Below are 9,665 nucleotides of genomic sequence, written 5' to 3'. Positions count from 1 at the left end.
ACATCATTCCACACATCATTCCACACAACATTCCAAATATCATCCAATCCTCATTCCTCATATCATTCCACACATCATTGACACATCATTCCATACCTCATTCCAAACATCATTCCACACATCATTCCACACATCATTCCACACATTATTCCACACATCATTCCATACATCATTCAACACATCATTCCACACATCATTGACAATTCATTGCATACCTCATTCCACACATCATTCCATAACATTCCACTCAACATTCCACACATTATTCCACACATCATTGAGACATCATTCCAGACAACATTCCACACATCATTCCACACATCATTTCACACCTCATTGCACACATCATTCCACAACATTTCACAAATCATTCCACACATCAATCCACACATCATTCCACACATCATTCCACACATCATTCCACACCGCATTCCACACATCATTCCACACATCATTCAATGCATCATTCCACATATCATTCCACACATCATTCCACACATCATTCCACACAGCATTCCACACAGCATTCCACACATCATTGCACACATCATTCCACACCTCATTCCACACCTCATTCCACACATCATTCCACACAGCATTCCACACATCATTCCACACAACATTCCAAATATCATCCAATCCTCATTCCTCATATCATTCCACGCATCATTCCACATCTCATTCAACACATCATTCCACACATCATTCAACACCTCATTCCAAATATCATTCCACACATCATTCCACACGTAATTCCACGCGTCTTTCCACACAGCATTACACACATCATTCTTCACATCATTCCACACCTCATTCCACGTATCATTCCACAACATTCAACACATAATTCCACACATCAATCCACACTTCATTCCATCCCTCATTCCACAGCTCAATGAAAAGCTCATTGCACACATCATTACACACATCATTCCACATCCCATTCCACACCTCATTCCACAAATCATTCCACAACATTCAACACATCATTCCACACATCATTCCAAACATCATTCCACACATCATTCCATACATCATTCCAGATGTCATTCGACACATCATTCCACACATCTTTCCACACTTCATTCCAAACATCATTCCAAATCACATTCCACGCCTCTTTCCACGAATCATTCCACACCTCATTCCACACCTCACTCCACATATCATTCCACGCATCATTCCACACATCATTCCACACATCATTCCACAATATTCCTCAACATTCCACACATCATTCCACACATCATTCCACACATCAGTCCTTACCTAATTCCACACCTCATTCCACACATCTTTCCACACATCATGCCACACATCATTCCAAACATCATTACACACCTCATTCCACATAACATTCCACACATCATTCCACACATCATTCCACACATCATTCCACACTTCATTTCACACAAAATTCCTCACCTCATTCCACACATCATTCCACACATCATTCAATACATCATTCCACATTTCATTCCACACATAATTCCACACATCATTCCATACATCATTCCGCAAGCATTGCACACATCATTGCACACATCATTCCACACCGCATTCCACACATTATACCACACATCATTGCACACATCATTCCACACAGCATTCCAAATATCATTCCACACCTCATTCCACATATTATTCCACGCATCATTCCACGCATCATTCCTCATCTCATTCCACACATCATTCCACACCTCATTCCACACATCATTCCACATCTCTTTCCACACATCATTCCACACATCTTTCCACACATCATTCCACACATCTTTCCACACATCATTCCACACTTCATACTACCCATCATTCCACACATCATTCCACACATCATTCCACACCTCATTCCACACATCATTCCACTCAACATTCCAAATATCATCCAATCCTCATTCCTCATATCATTCCACGCATCATTCCACATCTCATTCCACACATCATTTCACACATCCTTCCACACCTCATTCCACACGTCATTCCACACGTGATTCCACACATCATTCCACACAGCATTCCAAATATCATTCCACACCTCATTCCACACCTCATTCCACACATCATTCCACACATCATTCAATGCATCATTCCACATTTCATTCCATACATCATACCACACATCATGCCACACATAATTCCACACATTAATCCACACAGCATTCTATCCCTCAGTCCACACCTCATTGAACACCTCATTCCGCACATCATTCCTCACATCATTCCACACCCCATTCCACACCTAATTCCACATATCATTCCACAACATTCAACACATCATTCCACACATCATGCCACACATCATTCCACACACCATTCCACACCTCATTCCATACATCATTCCACACATCAGTGCATACCACATTCCACACCTCATTCCACACCTCATTCCACTCATCATTCCACATATCATTCCAAACATCAATCCACATCACATTCCCCACATCATTCCACACATTATTCCATACATCATTCCACACATCATTCCACTCATCATTCCACACATCATTCCATACATCATTCCAGATGTCATTCGACACATCATTCCACACATCTTTCCACACTTCATTCCAAACATCATTCCACATCACATTCCACGCATCATTCCACGCAACATTCCTCACCTCATTCCACACCTCAATCCACATATCATTCCACGCATCATTCCACACATCATTCCACACATCATTCCAAACATCATTCCACACCTCATTCCACACCTCATTCCACCCATTATTCCACACATCATTCCACACATCATTCCACAACATTCCTCAACATTCCACACATCATTCCACTCATCATTCCACACATCATTCCATACATCATTCCAGATGTCATTCGACACATCATTCCACACATCTTTCCACACCTCATTCCACATATCATTCCTCACATCATTCCACACATCATTCCAAACATCATTCCACACCTCATTCCACATAACATTCCACACATCATTCCACACATCATTCCACACATCATTCCACTCTTCATTTCACACATAATTCCTCACCTCATTCCACACATCATTCCACACATCATTCAATACATCATTCCACATATCATTCCACACATAATTCCACACATCATTCAACACATCGTTCCACAAGCATTGCACACATCATTCCACACATCATTCCACACCGCATTCCACACATTATTCCACACATCATTGCTCACATCATTCCACACAGCATTCCAAATATCATTCCACACCTCATTCCACATATCATTCCACGCATTATTCCACGCATCATTAACATCTCATTCCACACATCATTGCACACATCATTCCACACATCATTCCACATCTCGTTCCACACATCATTCCACATATCTTTCCACACATGTTTCCACACATCATTCAACACATCATTCCACACATCATTCCAAATATCATTCCACACCTCATTCCACATATCATTCCACGCATCATTCCACGCATCATTCCACATCTCATTCCACACATCATTGCACACAACATTCCACACATCATTCCAACCTTATTCCACACATCATTCCACATCTCTTTCCACACATCATTCCACACATCATTCCACACATCAATCCACACTTCACTCCACAAGAAATTCCACACATCATTCCACAAAGCATTCCACACATCAATGACATATCATTCCATAACATTCTACACATCATTACACACATCAATCCACACATCATTCCACACATCATTCCACAGATCATTCCAAACATCATTCCACACATCATTCCACACATTATTCCACACATCATTCCAAACATCATTCCACACATCATTGACACATCATTCCATACCTCATTCCACACATCATTCCATATCATTCCTCACATCATTCGACACATCATTGAGACATCATTCCACACATCATTCCACACATCATTCCACACATCATTCCACACCTCATTCCACACATCATTCCACACATCATTCCACACATCATTCCACACATCATTCCACACCCCATTCCACACCTCATTCCACATATCATTCCACAACATTCAACACATCATTCCACACATCAATCCACACATCATTCCATCCCTCATTCCACACGTCATTGAATAACTCATTCCACACATCATGCCACTCATCATTCCACACATCATTCCACACCTCATTCCACACATCATTCCACACATCAGTCCATACCTCATTCCACACCTCATTCCACACCTGATTCCACACAACATTCCATACATCATTCCAAACATCATTCCACACATCATTCCACTCATCATTCCACACATCATTCCAAACATCATTCCACATCACATTCCACGCATCATTCCACGCATCATTCCACACATCTTTCCACACTTCATTCCACACATCATTCCTCACCTCATTCCACACATCATTCAATACATCATTACACATACCATTCCACACATCATTCCACACATCATTCCACACAACATTCCACACAACATTGCACACATCATTCCACACCTCATTCCACACCTCATTCCACACCTCATTCACTCACATCATTCCACACAACTTTCCTAATATCTTCCACTCCTCATTCCACATATCATTCCACACATCATTCCACATCTCATTCAACACATCATTCCACACAACATTCCACACATCATTGAGACATCATTCCACACATCATTCCACACATCATTCCACACCTCATTCCACACATCATTCCACACATCATTCAATATGTCATTCCACATATCATTCCACACATCATTCCACACATCATTCCACACATAATTCCAGACAGCATTCCACACATCATTGCACACTTCATTCCACACCTCATTCCACACCTCATTCCACACATCATTCCACACAGCATTCCACACATCATTCCACACAACATTCCAAATATCATCCAATCCTCATTCCTCATATCATTCCACGCATAATTCCACATCTCATTCAAACATCATTCCACACATCATTCCACACCTCATTCCACACGTCATTCCACACATCATTCCACACATCATTCCACACAGCATTCCAAATATCATTGCACACGTCATTCCACACATCATTCCACACGTCATTCCACACGTAATTCCACGCGTCATTCCATACAGCATTACACACATCATTCTTCACATCAATTCACACCTCATTCCACACCTCATTCCACACCTCATTCCACACATCATTCCACACATCTTTGCACACATCATTCCAAACATCAATCCATACATCATTCCACAATTTATTCCACGCGTCATTTAAACACCTCATTCCACTCATCATTCCACTCATCATTCCACACCTCATTCAACAACTCAATCAACACATCATTCCACACATCATTCCACACATCATTCCACACAATATTCCAAACATCATTCCACACCTCATTCCACATATCTTTCCACGCATCATTCCACGCATCATTCCACACTTCATTCCACACATCATTCCACATATCATTCCACATATCATTCCACACATCAGTCCATCCCTCATTCCACACCTCATTCCACACCTCATTCAACACCTCATTGCACATATCATTCCACACATCATTCCACACACCATTCAACACCTCATTCCACGTATCATTGCACAACATTCAACACATAATTCCACACATCAATCCACATTTCATTCCATCCCTCATTCCACACTTCAATGAAAACCTCATTCCACACATCATTCCACACATCATTCCACACCCCATTCCACACCTCATTCCACAAATCATTCCACAACATTCAACACATCATTCCACACATCAATCCACACATCATTCCATCCTCATTCCACACGTCATTGAACAACTCATTCCACACATCATGCCACACATCATTCCACACATCATTCCACACATCATTCCACACATCATTACACACATCAGTCCATACCTCGTTCCAAACCTCATTCCACACCTCATTCCACACCTTATTCCACACTTCATTCCACACATCATTCCACACATCAATCCACACATCATTCCATCCCTCATTCCACATACCATTCCACACATCATTCCATATAACATTCCACACAACATTACACACAACATTGCACACATCATTCCACACCTCATTCCAAACATCATTCAACACATCATTCCAAACAACATTCTAAATATCATCCACTCCTCATTCCACATATCATTACACGCATCATTCCACACATCATTCCACACATAATTCCACACATCATTCCTCACCTCATTCCACACCTCATTCCAACCATCATTCCACGCATCATTCCACATCTCATTCCACACAGCATTCCACACATCATTCCACACATCATTCCAAACCTCATTCCACCCATCATTCCAAACCTCATTCCACCCATCATTCCACACATCATTCCAGACATCATTCCACAACATTCCTAAACATTCTACACATCATTCCACATATCATTCCACACATCAATCCATTCCTCATTCCACACATCATTCCACACATCATTCCACACATCATTCCAAACATCATTCTGCTCGTCATTCCATACATCATTCCACACATCATTCCACACAGCATTCCACACATCATTCCACACAGCATTCCACACATCATTGCACACAACATTCCACACATCATTCCACACCTCATTCCACATATCATTTAATACACATCATTCCACACCTCATTCCACACATCATTCCATAACATTCCACACATCATTACACACATCACTCCACACATCATTGACACATCAGTTCATACCTCATTCCACACATCATTCCATAACATTCCACTCAACATTCCACACATTATTCCTCACATCATTCCACACATCATTCCACACATTATTCCACACATCATTCCACACATCATTCAACACATCATTCCACTCATCATTGACACATCATTTCATACCTCATTCCACACATCATTCCATAACATTCCACTCAACATTCCACACATTATTCCACACATCATTGAGACATCATTCCACACATCATTCCACACATCATTCCACACATCATTTCACATCTCATTCCACACATCATTCCACAACATTTTACACATCATTCCACACATCAATCCACACATCATTCCACACATCATTCCACACATCATTCCACACAGCATTCCACACATCATTGCACACATCATTCCAAACCTCATTCCACACCTCATTCCACACATCATTCCACACAGCATTCCACACATCATTCCACACAGCATTCCACACATCATTCCACACAACATTCCAAATATCATCCAATCCTCATTCCTCATATCATTCCACACATCATTCCACACCTCATTCCACACATCATTCCACACATCATTCAATACATCATTCCACATATCATTCCACACATCATTCCACACATCATTCCACACATAATTCCACACAACATTCCACACGTCATTGCACACATCATTCCACACCTCATTCCACACCTCATTCCACACATCATTCCACACAGCATACCACACATCATTCCACACAAAATTCCAAATATTATCCAATCTACATTCCTCATATCAGTCCACGCATCATTCCACATCTCATTCCACACATCATTCCACACATCATTGCACACATCATTCCAAACATCATTCCATACATCATTCCACAAATCATTTCACACGTCATTTAAACACCTCATTCCACTCATCTTTCCACACATCATTCCTCACCTCATTCAACACCTCATTCCACACCTCATTCCACACCTCATTCCACCCATCGTTCCACACATCATTCCACACATCATTCCACAGATCATTCCACACCTCATTCCACACATCATTCCACACATCAGTCCATACCTCATTCCACACCTCATTCCACACCTGATTCCACACAACATTCCATACATCATTCCAAACATCATTCCACACATCATTCCACTCATCATTCCACACATCATTCCAAACATCATTCCACATCACATTCCACGCATCATTCCACGCATCATTCCACACATCTTTCCACACTTCATTCCACACATCATTCCTCACCTCATTCCACACATCATTCAATACATCATTACACATACCATTCCACACATCATTGACACATCATTCCACATCACATTCCACGCATCATTCCACGCATCATTCCACAGATCATTCCAAACATCATTCCACACATCATTCCACACATTATTCCACACATCATTCCACACATCATTCCACACATCATTCCACACATCATTGACACATCATTCCATACCTCATTCCACACATCATTCCATATCATTCCTCACATCATTCGACACATCATTGAGACATCATTCCACACATCATTCCACACATCATTCCACACATCATTCCACACCTCATTCCACACATCATTCCACACATCATTCCACACATCATTCCACACATCATTCCACACCCCATTCCACACCTCATTCCACATATCATTCCACAACATTCAACACATCATTCCACACATCAATCCACACATCATTCCATCCCTCATTCCACACGTCATTGAACAGCTCATTCCACACATCATGCCACTCATCATTCCACAAATCATTCCACACCTCATTCCACACATCATTCCACACATCAGTCCATACCTCATTCCACACCTCATTCCACACCTGATTCCACACAACATTCCATACATCATTCCAAACATCATTCCACACATCATTCCACTCATCATTCCACACATCATTCCAAACATCATTCCACATCACATTCCACGCATCATTCCACGCATCATTCCACACATCTTTCCACACTTCATTCCACACATCATTCCTCACCTCATTCCACACATCATTCAATACATCATTACACATACCATTCCACACATCATTCCACACATCATTCCACACAACATTCCACACAACATTGCACACATCATTCCACACCTCATTCCACACCTCATTCCACACCTCATTCACTCACATCATTCCACACAACTTTCCTAATATCTTCCACTCCTCATTCCACATATCATTCCACACATCATTCCACATCTCATTCAACACATCATTCCACACAACATTCCACACATCATTGAGACATCATTCCACACATCATTCCAAACATCATTCCACACCTCATTCCACACCTCATTCCACCCATCATTCAATACATCATTCCACATATCTTTCCACACATCATTCCTCACCTCATTCAACACCTCATTCCACACCTCATTCCACACCTCATTCCACCCATCGTTCCACACATCATTCCACACATCATTCCACAACATTCCACACATCATTCCAAACATCATTCCACAACATTCCTCAACATTCTACACATCATTCCACACATCATTCCACACATCATTCCACACATCAATCCACACATCATTCCACACAACATTCCAAACATCATTCCACACTTCATTCCACATAACATTCCACACATCATTCCACACATCATTCCACACTTCATTTCACACATCATTCCTCACCTCATTCCACACATCATTCCACACATCATTCAATACATCATTCTACATATCATTCCACACATCATTCCACACATCATTGCACACATCATTCCACACAGCATTCCAAATATCATTCCACACCTCATTCCACATATCATTCCACGCATCATTCCACATCTAATTCCACACATCATTCCACACAGCATTCCACACATCATTCCACACAGCATTCCACACTTCATTGCACACAACATTCCACACATCATTCCACACCTCATTCCACATTTCATTTACACATCATTCCACACCTCATTCCACACATCATTCCATAACATTC

The sequence above is a fragment of the Pristiophorus japonicus genome, chromosome 25, assembly GCF_044704955.1.
Source record: "Pristiophorus japonicus isolate sPriJap1 chromosome 25, sPriJap1.hap1, whole genome shotgun sequence".
In the NCBI taxonomy this organism is placed as follows: Eukaryota; Metazoa; Chordata; class Chondrichthyes; family Pristiophoridae; genus Pristiophorus; species Pristiophorus japonicus.
This window is presented reverse-complemented; position numbering follows the sequence as displayed.